General features: G+C 43.2%; 1 protein-coding gene across 2 annotated transcripts in view; it reads right to left on the minus strand.

Annotated features, from left to right (window-relative positions):
• atp10a (ATPase phospholipid transporting 10A) overlaps nt 1-11,956 on the minus strand; it is a 393,032-nt gene extending 381,076 nt beyond the window's left edge. The window contains exon 1 of one of the 2 annotated variants that reach the window (XM_063054502.1): nt 11,733-11,956. The gene's annotated coding sequence lies outside the window, so the exon portion shown is untranslated. The remainder of the gene's footprint in view (nt 1-11,732) is intronic. The other variant, XM_063054499.1, reaches the window with a different exon arrangement.
• Nucleotides 11,957-13,778: the final 1,822 nt, after the last annotated feature.

Raw genomic sequence — 13,778 nt, forward strand, 5'->3', positions numbered from 1 at the left:
TCTTGAACAGGCTTCTTGTATGACAAGATGTATGGGGTGGAGCTATGTATCTACGAAATGCGTTGTAAGGTGCTCCTTCCCTCCGCTAGTCTGCAGGTCACTCTTGGGCAAGGTGTAACACCTGCTTAGCCCCCTGATCATGGTCACATGAAGCCAGGGGAGCAGGTGGTGCATATCCCAAGTTCTGGTTATGTGACCGCTGATGCCAGACGGACAATCTCTGAAGGGTATTGATAATGGCAGGAGTCACCCATTGTGTAAAGACACTGCCCAGAAGGCGGCAATGGCAAACCACTGCTGTAGAAAGTTTGCCCAGAGCAATCATGGTCGTGGAAAGATCATGATTGCCCATGTCATATGACATGGCAGATAACAGATGAATGCCCCTCATGAGTTTATAAGCCTCTATAAGGTCAGCTTTCCCCAGGGAAAGGTAGTCCTACACTATAGGGGATAGTTTAACTTGGAGAAGAAAAGGATTTGAAAAGGGCCAAAGGGACAGTTTGAACACGTATGTAAACCGTTGAGTATTGTGGAAAAAACTGTAAGAGAAACTGGTAGAGTGGGGTATAACACATAACAATCCTTTGGGCAATTAGATAAATATTTTGTTGATCTCAAAGGAAATTAGTGTCACAGTAGCATAACAAGTGCACGGATATAAATATTAGTTGAGTAGTAGGTAGTAGAACGAATAAAAAATAAGTTACCACAAACAGTCTACCAGCAGGGTGTCACAAACGAGAAAATTTGCAGATGCTGGAAATCTGAGCAACACGCTCAAAATGCTAGAGGAACACAGCAGGCCAGTCAGCATCTCTGGAAAAGAGTACAGCTGGTGTTTTGGGCCAAAACCCTTTGGCAGGACAGGAGTAGATTTAAAAGGCTGGGAGAGGGGAGAGTGAAACACCAGGTGAAAGTGAAATCTAGAGGGGGAAGGATGAAGTAAAGAGCTTGATTGGTGAAAGACACAGAAGACTATGGAAGAAACAAAAGGGAGGAGGAGGGGGACCAATATTCTTGTGGGCAGGTTTGTTAGAGCTGTTGGGGAGGGTTTAAGTTAATTTGGTAGTGGGGTGGGAACCGGGGTGATGGGACTCAGGATAGGACAGATGGTAAAAAAGTAAAGATGGCGTGCAGTCAGACTGTTAGGAAGGGCAGGCAGGTGATGGGACATAGTCACAGCCAACAGGGTGAGTATCAGAACATTAGGGATGCAAAATCAAAAAAGGGTAGCAAATATGGTACTCGAGGTGTTTTATCTCAATGCGCGGAGTTTAAGAAATAAAGTGGATGGTCTTGGTGCACTATTACAGATTGCCAGGTATGATGTTGTGGCCATCAATGAATCGTAGTTGAAGGACGGTTGTAGTTGGGAGCTGAATGTCCAAGGTTACATGTTTTATCAGAGGGATAGGAAGGTAGGCAGAAGAGGAGGCGTGGCTCTACTGGTAAAGAATGGCATCAAATCAGTAGAAAGATATGAGATAGGATCGGAAGATGTTGAATCCTTGTGGGCTGAGTTAAGAAACTGCAAGGGTAAAAGGACGTCGATGGCAGTTATATACAGGCCTCTCAGCCACTTTCTTACAACAGGAAATAGAAAAGGTGTATCAAAAGGGCAATGTTATGATAGTCATGGGAGATTTTAACATGCAGGTCGATTGGGAAAATCAGATTGGGAATGAATCTCAAGAGATGGCTTTTTAGAGCAGTTTGTCATTGAGCCTACTAGGGGATCAGCTATATTAGGTTGGGTGTGATGTAACGAACTGGAGGCAATTAGAGGGCTGAAGGTAAAAGAACCCTTAGGAGGCAGTCATCACAATAGGATTGTGTTCAACTTGAAATTTGGTAGGGAGAAAGTAAAGTCCTGTTGGAGGTGGCGGAAGTTTCGGAGAATTATGTGCTGGATATGGAGGCTGGTGGGGTGCTAGGTGAGGACAAGAGGAACCCTATCCCTGGTAGGGTGGCGGGGGTTTGGGGTAAGAGCAGACATGTGTGAAATGGAAGAGAAGAGGTTGAGGACAACTTTGATAGTGGAGGAAGGGAAGCCCCTTTCTTTGCAATAGGAGGACATCTCCTTCATTCTAGATTGAAAAGTCTCATCCTAGACACGCCATTTTGAATAGGGAGATACACATGTAGCTCTCAAAAATAACTATTGCAATGCTCAGGCTTGCTTGTTTAATCCTTATTTAGTTAAACCTGCAAAAATAGAAGCCAGCTTGAAACCCAGTCTCTTTGATGAAACATTCAAATTTATTTTTGTCTTTTTGTGTTGATAAACAGACAGGAAGAAACATGGTGTAAACATTTCCTGGCCACATAAAATACACAATAGCCTGCTATTGTGGTTGATGTACATTTCACCACATAATCCAGCATCATTGAAATTGGGCCACTTATATCTGTAAAAGAATGTTAACTACTTTCTGTTTCTGGTATTGCCAATTAGGAAGTACCTGCTTATAGCATATTATGGATTCTGAGTTCTTTGGTCGAAAACTGATGTTCATTCAGTAGACTGCACTTGTTATTAGTTTAGTTATGGGACTCTGACTGAAAAATGAAATAAAACACCATTTCATTAAGCTCCAAAATACAGACAGCCTATATTTTCATCTTCCTGCTGGGCTAACTGCCACAATATATTTTCACGACTTGACCTATCATTTATTTTGCTAACTTTCCACCATGCTGACTGACATCAAATCTGCTTCATTGACCTCTCATTTCCTACCTCTGAATATTTTGATTGTTAAAGGTGGAGGAAATAAATTGCATTAGCAATGCAGTTGTGGTAGAAAAATGGACTGAACCAAATTGTCCTGACTCATGCTCTCAGTCCCAGTCCACGTACACTTACCCGGGCTTAATGCAAACAGCTGATCCTTGGCACACACAACATGCCTGAAAGAGTGGAGAGAAAATTCACAGGAATGCTGTTTGGATTTGAGGACCTGAGTTATAGGAAAAGGTTGAAAAGGTTTGGACTTCCTTCCCCGGAGTGTAGGACAATGAGGTAAGATTTGACAGAGGTGCACAAAATTATGAGGGGTATAGAAACATAGAAACATAGAAAATAGGTGCAGGAGTAGGCCATTCAGCCCTTCGAGCCTGCACCGCCATTTATTATGATCATGGCTGATCATCCAACTCAGAACTCCGCCCCAGCCTTCCCTCCATACCCCCTGACCCCTGTAGCCATAAGGGCCATATCTAACTCCCTCTTAAACATAGCCAATGAACTGGCCTCAACAGTTTGCTGTGGCAGAGAATTCCACAGATTCACCTCTCTCTGTGTGAAGAAGTTTTTCCTAATTTCGGTCCTAAAAGGCTTCCCCTCTATCCTCAAACTGTGACCCCTCGTTCTGGAACTCCCCAACATCGGGAACAATCTTCCTGCATCTAGCCTGTCCAATCCCTTTAGGATCTTATACGTTTCAATCAGATCCCCCCTCAATCTTCTAAATTCCAACGAGTACAAGCCCAGTTCATCCAGTCTTTCTTCATATGAAAGTCCTGCCATCCCAGGAATCAATCTGGTGAACCTTCTTTGTACTCCCTCTATGGCAAAGATGTCTTTCCTCAGATTAGGGGACCAAAACTGCACACAATACTCCAGGTGTGGTCTCACCAAGGCCTTGTACAACTGCAGTAGTACCTCCCTGCTCCTGTACTCGAATCCTCTCGCTATAAATGCCAGCATACCATTCGCCTTTTTCACCGCCTGCTGTACCTGCATGCCCACTTTCAATGACTGGTGTATAATGACACCCAGGTCTCTTTGCACCTCCCCTTTTCCTAATCGGCCACCATTCAGATAATAATCTGTTTTCCTATTTTTGCCACCAAAGTGGATAACTTCACATTTATCCACATTAAATTGCATCTGCCATGAATTTGCCCACTCACCCAACCTATCCAAGTCACCCTGCATCCTCTTAGCATCCTCCTCACTGCTAACACTGCCACCCAGCTTCGTGTCATCCGCAAACTTGGAGATGCTGCATTTAATTCCCTCATCCAAGTCATTAATATATATTGTAAACAACTGGGGTCCCAGCACTGAGCCTTGCGGTACCCCACTAGTCACCGCCTGCCATTCTGAAAAGGTCCCGTTTATTCCCACTCTTTGCTTCCTGTCTGCTAACCAATTCTCCACCCACACCAATACCTTACCCCCAATACCGTGTGCTTTAAGTTTGCACACTAATCTCCTGTGTGGGACCTTGTCAAAAGCCTTTTGAAAATCCAAATATACCACATCCACTGGTTCTCCCCTATCCACTCTACTAGTTACACCCTCAACAAGCATTTTCCACTGAACAACCCACACAAAATGGATAAAACTCAGCAGGTTAGGCAGTATTTATAGAAATGAATAAACGGTGAACTTCTCAGGCAGAGACCCTTCTTGAGGCTGGATGACACGTCATGGGTTAAGGGTAAAAGGTGAAATGTTTAAGGGGAATATGAGGGGGAAATTCTTCACTCAGAGGGTCATGAGAGTGTGGAACAAACTGCCAGTAGAAATGGTGTAAATGGGTTTTATTTCAACATTTTAGATAAATTTCAATAGTTTCCATGGCAGGGAGGGTGTCAACGGCTATGGTCCAGGTGCAGGTCGATGGGGCTAGGCAGAGTAATAATCCTGCATGGACTAGACTGGCTGAAGTGCCTGTTTCTGTGCTGTAGTGTTCTGTGACTCTATGACCATAAACCTTTCTGATCCATGTACCTGTTCAATTTTCTTTTAAATGTTGCCGTACCTATCTCAACCACTTCCTCTGGCAGCTCATTCCACACATTGGAAGTACAAAGCCCTTGAATGGAAAAGGCCAGCAAAAACTAATGGATACGGCCCAGTTCATCACAGGTCCCTGTCCACCCGCTGAGCACATCTATATGGAGTGTTGTTGCAGCATCCATCATCAGAGACCCCCACCACCCAGGTCTTGCTCTCTACTTGCTGCTGCCATCAGGAAGGAAATCCAGGAGCCTCAGGTACCACACCACCGGGCTCAGGAATAGCTATTACCCCTCAACTATCAGGCTTTTGAACCAGTGTGCATAACTTCACTCAATTTCACTTGCCCCATCACTGAACTATTATCTCACTTTCTAAGATTCTTCAACTCAGGTTCTTCTTCTTTATTTCTTCTCCTTATTTATTTTCTCTTTTGTATTTGCACAGTTTGCTATCTATTGGTTGTTCGTCCACCCTGTCGGGTGCAGTCTTTCATTAATTCTATCGTGGTTCTTAGATTTACTGAGTATGCCTGCATGAAAACGAATCTCAGGGTTGTGTATTGGGAGACATATGTACTTTGATAATAGATTTACTTTGAATTTTGTCTGTCATTTGGGTAAAAATTTACCCCTTGGATTCCCTCTCACCTTAAACCTTTTCCCTCTAGTTCTGTGCTCCCTCACTCTGGGAGAAAAGGCAGTAGTCATTCAACCTATCTTTGCTCCTCCTGGTTTTATACACTTCTATGAGATTGCCCCTCGTTCTCCTTCACTCCAATGAATAAGCCCTAGCCTGCTCATTCTCTCTCTATAACTCAGTCCATCCAGTCCTGACAACATCCTTGCAAAGCTTTTCTGCTCTTTTTCCAGCCTAATGGCATTTTCCCATAGTAAAATGTTGGATTAGAGTGCAGAATTGTAATTTTTCTTGTGTTTTCCTTGTACTTTAACTTTTCTATGCTTTTGTATAATTATCACTATACATCTAATTGTTCAGTGTATTTTCCAGCAATTACAGTACAGTTGCTTTTGTATTTTTCTACGGACTTCTTGGTTTTCTATAGCAGGCAATTTTATGTGTTAATTGTTATCACTGGGATTTTGTTATCTCAAGTCTGAATATGATACAGCTGTTTTTCTACCCTCTCACCTCTTCTTTCTTTATTCATTCTTTGTTCTTGTAACCCCTCAGTAATACAGCCACAAGCAGCAAGTTTTATCCTCATTCTTGACTTCGGAAGATGATTTGGATCACAAAAGCATTATTTCTGAGGACCAGTCCATGGCCCATCTTTTAAGTCCAATTGAGAAGAAAGCACAGCAGCGTCTCCACTTCCTTAGGAGTTCGCAAAGGTTCAGCATGACATCTAAAACGCTGGGAAAATTCTATAGATGAGAGGTGGACAGTATATGACTGGCTGCATCACAGCCTGGTATTGAAACATCAATGTCCTTGAATAGAAAATCCTACAAAAAGTAGTGGATATGGCCCAGTCAATCACGGGTAAAATCTACCCCACCACTGAGCACATCTACGTGGAATACTGTCATAGGAAAGTAGCATCCATTTTCAGGGTTCTCACCACCCAGGACATGCTCTCGTCTCACTGCTGCCATCAGGAAGAAGGTACAGGGGCCTCAGGACTCTCACTGCCAGGTTTAGGAATAATTATGCCTCTCAACCATCAGGCTCTTGAACCAAAGGCAGTAACTTCACTCAACTTCACTTCATCATTGGGCTCACTTTCAAGGACTCTTCATCTCATATTATCAATATTTATTCCTTATTTATTTATTTTTGTATTTACACAGTTTGTGTTTTTGCACAGTGGCTGAGTGCATTCTTTCTTTGATTCTATTATGGTTATTATTCTGATATGGATTTATTGAATATGTCCCCAGGAAAATGAATCTCAGGGTTGTATATACTACGTCGAGTCAGGCCTAGGGAACTGGCGTCGGGCATAAGGCAGGGTTGTATATGGTGACATATATGTACCGTGATAATAAACTTACTTTGAATTTGAACTTTGAAAATTCACAAAGGATGGCCAAAACAACACAATACGCCAAAGGCAACCTCACCAATGTATTGTACAACAGTGGTATAACATCTGAACTGCTGTACTCATTGCCCTGAAAGCCAACACACCAAAAGCCTTCTGCACCGTGACACCACAGGTCTTGTCCCACCTGTGATGCCACTTTTGAGTAATCGTGTATTTGTAATCTTAGATTCCTCTGCTCTGCAATGCTCCCCAGGGACATACCATCACTGTGAAGAAAAATAGTATCAAAATGTCCTCTGGCTGCTTTTCTCCAGCCATGCATTTCCCATAGTCAAAAAAACAAGTTTACCATACATGTTATATATAAAGAGCAATTCCAAAGCAGACTCCATCACTTCTCTAACTCTATATGCCAAAGTCAAAGTAAGTTTATTGTCAAAGTAGGTATGTGTTGCCATAGGCTACCCTGAGATTCATTTTCTTGCCGAAACTTACAGGAAAATAAAGAAATACAAAAGAATTTATGAAAAACTATACATAAAGACTGACAAACAACCAATGTGCAAAAGAAGATAAATTGTGCAAATAAATCATAGATAATACTGAGAACACGAGTTGTAGAGTTCTTGAAAGTGAGTCTGCAGGTTACGGAATCAGTTCAGAGTTGAAGTGAGTTAAGTTATCCATGCAAGTTCAGAAGGCTGATGGTTGAAGGGTGGTAACTGTTCTTGAACCTATTGGTGGGAACCTAAGACTCCTGTACCTCCTGTCCGGTGGCAGTAGCAAGAAGAGAGAATGGCCTGCTTGATGAGGGTCTTGGTGTTGGATGCAGCAATGCTAATAAAGAAAATGATTCCAGTTCATTCATTGTCTGTACAAGCATGAGCAGGACACTTTTGGTAAGAAGGTCTGTGGAAGAAAGTTCAGGTATTCATTGAAAAAGGATTCTTCTCTTGCAGATTTTCTCTTGTTCCTGATCAGTGATCACTAGCTCTGTAAAGTGATTGCGCTAACTGCTACACTAGCATGCTGCCCTACATGGTACTGGGCAATAAAGGTTCCTGCCTTCCTATATGCTTCTGAGACTTGGATGACCCACGGCAGGCACCTCAATGCACTGGAAAAAATACTAGCAATGCTGTTATCACGTAATACTCCAAATTCACTAGAAGAATAGCAACCAAAATCAGATCCTCTCTCAAATCTGCATCGCCAACACTGAAGCAGGCTTCAAAGATGATTTTATTCTTCCCCTAACCTTGTTTAGCCAAACCTGTGGGACGCTACGGTACCATAGCAGTTAGCTCAACAATATTACAGCTTGGGCATCAGAGTTCAGAGTTCAATTCCGGCGAACGCTGCGAGCAAGTTTGTACATTCCTTCCCATGCGCGTGTGGGCTTCCTCTCACAGTCTAAAGCTGTATCGGTTAGTAGGTTAATTGGTCCTCTGATTAGGCTAGGGTTAAATCAGTGGTGTGCTCGGCAGTGTAGCTCGAAGGGTGGGAAGGGCCTGTTCTGTGCTGTATATCTAAATAAGTAAGAATATGCTTAACGGCGCTTTAGTAAACATGGCACTCTGAATGGCTACATCACCAACTGCATGGAGGCCAGTGCACTGGATTGGAAAAGAAAACTTCAGAGGATTGTAAGTTTAGCCAGCTCCGTCATGGACACTGGCCTCCCCCACCATCGAGAACATCTTCAAAAGGCGAAAGCTCAACGAGGTGGCATCCATCATTAAGGACCATCACCACCCGGGACATGCCCTCCTCTCATTACAACCATCAGGAAGGAGGTACAGGAGCCTGAAGACCCACACTCAATGTTTTTGGAGCAGCTTCTTCTCGTCCACGATCAGGTTTCTGAATGGACCATAAATCCATGAACACTACGTCACTATATTGCTCTCGTTTTGTGCCTCTTATGTATTATTGTAACTTTTTATGTATTAAACTTTACTGCAAAGCAACACATTTCATGAGCTATGACAGTGATTAGGGCTTGTTGGCTTAAAGAAAGGCTCACGGTGGCTTATATACCCAGAACTTCTTCACAGACAGATCAGAAGTGGAGAGAGTGAGCAATTTCAAGTTCCTGAGTGTCAAGATCCCTGAGAACCTAACCTGGACCCAACATATTGATGGAGCTATATAGACAGGAGTTATATCTCATTGGGAGTTTGAGAAGATTTGGTATGTCACCAAAAACACTTGCAAATTTCTGCAGATGTAACGGGGAAAGCATTCTAACTGACTGCATTACTGTCTGGTATAAGAGGGGTGGGGTGCCCAGGATTGAAGTAAACTGAAGAGAGTTGCAAAATTAGTCAGCTCCATCATGGGCACTAACCTCTGTAGCATCTAGGACATCTGCAATAAAAGGTGCCTCAGGAAGGTTGTGACAATATTAAGAACCCCCAATGTTCAGCACGTGCCCTCTTCTTATTGCTACCATCAGGAAGGAGGTACAGAAGCCTGAAGGCACACACTCAACGAATTGTGAGAAGGAGAGAGCTTGGAGAGATATTTGTTGAAGTTGACATTTTTTGAACTGGAAAGCTTTATTTTCATGTCTACTTTAGATCTCAGTATTCCTGAGCTATTTTTGATCAGTTCCTTTTGTCACTTCCCAACTCCCGTGCAAGGTAAAAGCAGACTAAGCACCCTTGGAGTTTCGTTTCCTCCCATAAACATATTGGGCCCACATGAGTTTATAAAGAACAAAATTCACCATATTATTTGAGACACAAGAGATTTTGCCGATTCTGGGAAATCTTAAGCAAAGCCTGCAAAATTCTGGAGGGGCTCAGCTGTCCTGAAGAAGATTTTCCACCAGAAACACTGACTGTTTATTCCCCTCCATTGATAATGCATGGCCTGCTGAGTTCGTTCAGCATTTTGTGTGTGTTGTCCATCACGTTATTTAGAGTCACAGAGAACTACAGGACCAAAAGGTGGAGCTTAGGAGGGTTAATGGTGCCTAACAGTGACTCCTTTGCTCGCATCTTCAGAAATAGCTCTATTTCCATCTTTCATATCTTTATTTTTCCCTTTCAGGGTTCTTTTGAAGACCCTGACCTGGAGTTACACGCTGACTACGGTTCTTTGTGGGAATGGGACCCGCTCTCAGGGCTTCACAGCTGGTCGTTGTTCACACGCCAAGGGCTCGGCCTAAGAGCTGTGTTCGACTTTGGAGGACCGAGTTTTTGTGGCTCTGGAGACAGTGGGGGATTGGAAGTCGGTGTCCGAGCAGAAGGCTGGTGTGTCCTGGGAGATGGGCACAGAGCTCGGAAAAAGCAACGCAACGGACTTTTAACATTGTAAATCAACAAGTTGTTTGTTATGTCACCCCTCTTGCTGTGAAACGGAGACATCAATTTCTCCCGTATTAGTGAGAGAGAGAGAGCGAGCCTGTGCTATGTCGAATGCCGGGTGAACAATGCAGTCTTTGGATTACTGCAAATCTGCCTCTTTGCTGTTGCCTTGCTCACACTTGAGTGCTCGGTGGTGGGTGCCATTGCTTTTTTTTGCTGGTGGACAGGGATTTATTGCTTGCTGCCACTTATGCATGGGAGGGGGGGAGCTGGGGGGGACTTTGGCGTTCTAACGTTTAACTGTCATTCGTTCTTTGGGGGCACTCCTCTGTTTTTGTGGATGGTTGTGAAGAAAAAGCATTTCAGGATATATATTGTATACATTTCTCTGACATTAAGATGTACCTTTGAAACCTTTAAAACATGCCCTTCAGCCCATCTAGTCCATGATGAACTATTATTCTGGCTAGTTCTGTTAACCTGCACCTGGACCACATCCCTCCATACCCCTCTCATCCAAACTCTTAAATGTTGAAATCAAAGCCTCATCCTCCACTTCTGCTGGCAGCTCGTTCCACACTCTCGGCACCCTCTGAGTGAAAAAGTGCCTCCACATGTTCTCCTTAAAGTTTTCACCTTTCACCCTTAACCAATGAGCCTCTAGTCTCATCCAACCTGAAGGAAAAAAGCCTGCTTGCCCTATATTTACCCTATGTCTCTCATAATTCTGTATTTGTTTGTATATTATGTATTGCATCATATGACGAAAGTGATTGTGGACTTTCTGTAACCATGATTGCTCTTGGCAAATTTTCCCACAAAAGTGGTTTGCCACTGCCTTCTTCTGGGTAGTGTATTTACAAGACAGATGACCCCAGCCATGATTAAGACTCTTCAGAGATCATCTTCCTGGTGTCAGTGGTTGCATTGCTAGGAATGTGATGTGCACCAGCTGCTCTTATAACCATCCACGGCCTGTTCTCATGGCTTCACGTGACTCTGGTCGGTGGTGGCAGGGGGGGGTGGATGTGGCTAAGCAGGTGCTACACTTTATCCAAGGGTGACCTGCAGGCTAGCGAAGGGAAGGAGTGCCTTGCACCTCCTTTGGTAGAGATGTATCTCCACCCTGCCACCCCATAATTTTGTACACCCCTATCAAATCTCCCGTTATTCTCCTAATCTCCAGTGAATAAAGTCCTAACCTCTTCCCTATAAACAAAAGAGGTTCTGCAGGTGCCAGAAATCCAGAACAACACACACACAAAATGCTGAAGGTATTCAGCAGGACAGGCAGCATCTATGAAAGTGGATAAGCAGTTGACATTTCCGGCCAGGGTCCTTCATCAAGTCTCGGCCTGAAACGTTGATGTTTATTCATTTCCATACATGCTGCCTGACCTGCTGAGTTCCTCCAAAATTTTGTGTGTGTTGCTCTTTATTTCCTATAACTTGTTCATTATTTGTAAGCAGAAGGATATACCAATCTGAAGGTAAAATTCAGCTTCCTTGCTGGCAGAGATTGGAACTCCAGCTATTCAAAATAATACAATGTTCAGGGAAATCTGAGAGTCTGCTGTCAACAATATGAGACAAAGATCAGGTATTTCCTCCTTTTTTAAAAATAAGAGAATTGTTAATCAATAGGAATGTTTACCTTACAGGTGGCAGAGAGCTCTGCTATGCCCTGTTCCGTTGGATCCGTTTCAATTCTCCCACAAACCAAGTGCATGCAACTTCAAGTCTAACGTTTGCTTTTCGTTCCCATTGAGCAATAACCTTAGAGATTTGCTGCTGATGTAACATTGACTTTGTCTGGAGAGGAAGTGGGGAGGAGTAACAAGTACGCAGGGCTGCTAATGCTGAAGACAGCAGTCATTCAAGTGTCAGACTGATACAGTAAGTGCTCCTCCCTTTGAGGCCTGTTTATTTAATATAGTGGTGCACTTTGGCAGCGAGCTTACAAGGGAGTACAGAGTCCAACAATGTTATTACTAAGAATTTCTTTGGGTAGGATAATATATAGCTGTTCAGTCTTGGGGCTCAATTGTTTTGTGAAGAATTTTATAGAAAATAGAACAATATAACACAGGACACGCCCTTCAGCCCATGATGTTATGTTATACTAATTAATTTTAGTAATTTAATAACCAACTAATCTCTACTGCCTATGCAATGTCCATATCCTCCATTCTTTATACATTCATATGCTTATTTAAGAGCCTCTGTAACACACCTATTGAACAACTGCGAAGCTGAAGCAAAAACAAGGAAGATAAGTACATATGGATCATCAACTGTAATGGTATGTTTAGAACATAGAAGAGTATAGCACATTACAGGCCCTTCAGCTCATGATTTTGCCCTGATCTCTTAACTTTCTCCACGGTCAATTCAATGCTTTCCTTCCACATAGCCCTCCATTTTTCTATCATCCATGTGTCTAAGAGTCTCTTAAATCTCCCTGATGCATCTGACTCTGCCACTACACGGTGGCAATGTGTTTCATACTCCCACCACTTTCTTGTAAAAAAAAAGTCTCTGACATACCCCTAGACTTTCTTCCAATCACCTTCAAATTTTGAAGTCTAGTATCAGCCATTTCTGCCCTAGGAGTAAGGCACTGGTTCTCTACTCTATCAATGCCGTCTATCTTTGTACTCACCCCTATCAAGTCACCTCTCCTCCTCCTTTACTCCAAAGAGGAAAGTCCTAGCTTGTTCAACTTTTCCATATAAGGCATGCTCTCTAATCCAGGTAGCATCCTAGTCATTCTCCTCGGCAATTTTTCTAAAATTTTCACATCCTTCATGGAAGACCATAAGACCAAAAGATATAGGAGCATAATTAGGTCATTAGGCCCATTGAGTCTGCTCCGCCATTCAATCATGGGCGATATTTTTTCCCCTTCCTCAGCCCCACTTCCCAGCCTTTTCCTAATAGCCTTGATGCCATATCCAATCAAAAACCTATCAATATCTACCTTAGATACACCCAATGACCTGGCCTCCACAGCTGCCTGTTTTCACAGATTCACGACCATCTAGTTAAAGAAATTCCTCTGCATCTCGGTTTTAAATGGACGCCCCTCTATCCAGAGGCTGTACCCTCTTGCCCTAGACTCCCCCACCATGAGAAACATCTTTTCCACATTTACTCTGTATAAGCCTTTCAACATTTGAAAGGTTTTCAGATTTCCCCTCATCCTTCTAAGTTCCAGCAAGTACAGACCCAGAGCCATCAAACGTTTCTCATACAATAATCCTTTCATTCCTGGAATCATCCTTATGAAACTCCTCTGGACCCTCTCCAATGTCAGGACATCTCTTCTAAGATGAGGAGCCCAAAACTGTACACAACACACAAGATGAGGCCTCACAAGGGAACTACATTTGCCATTCTCCAATCTTCCAGCACCTCCTCTGCAGCCAAAGAGGGTTCAAAGATCATAGCTACTGCTCCAGCAATCTCTTCTCTCACTTCCCACAGCAACCTGGGGTATATCACGTCCGGCCCCGGGGACTTATCAATCTTGATATTTTTTTTTAAGAAGATCCAACACTTCTTCCTTAATCTCCACATTGTCCAGCACACAGGCCTGTTCTATTTCGATCTCACCCTGATCAAGGTCCTTTTCACTTGTGAATACTGAAGCGAAGTATTCATTTAGGACCTCCCCAACATCCTCCACCTCCAGGCACAT

The sequence above is a fragment of the Mobula hypostoma genome, chromosome 7 (genome assembly GCF_963921235.1).
Source record: "Mobula hypostoma chromosome 7, sMobHyp1.1, whole genome shotgun sequence".
Taxonomy (NCBI): Eukaryota; Metazoa; Chordata; class Chondrichthyes; order Myliobatiformes; family Myliobatidae; genus Mobula; species Mobula hypostoma.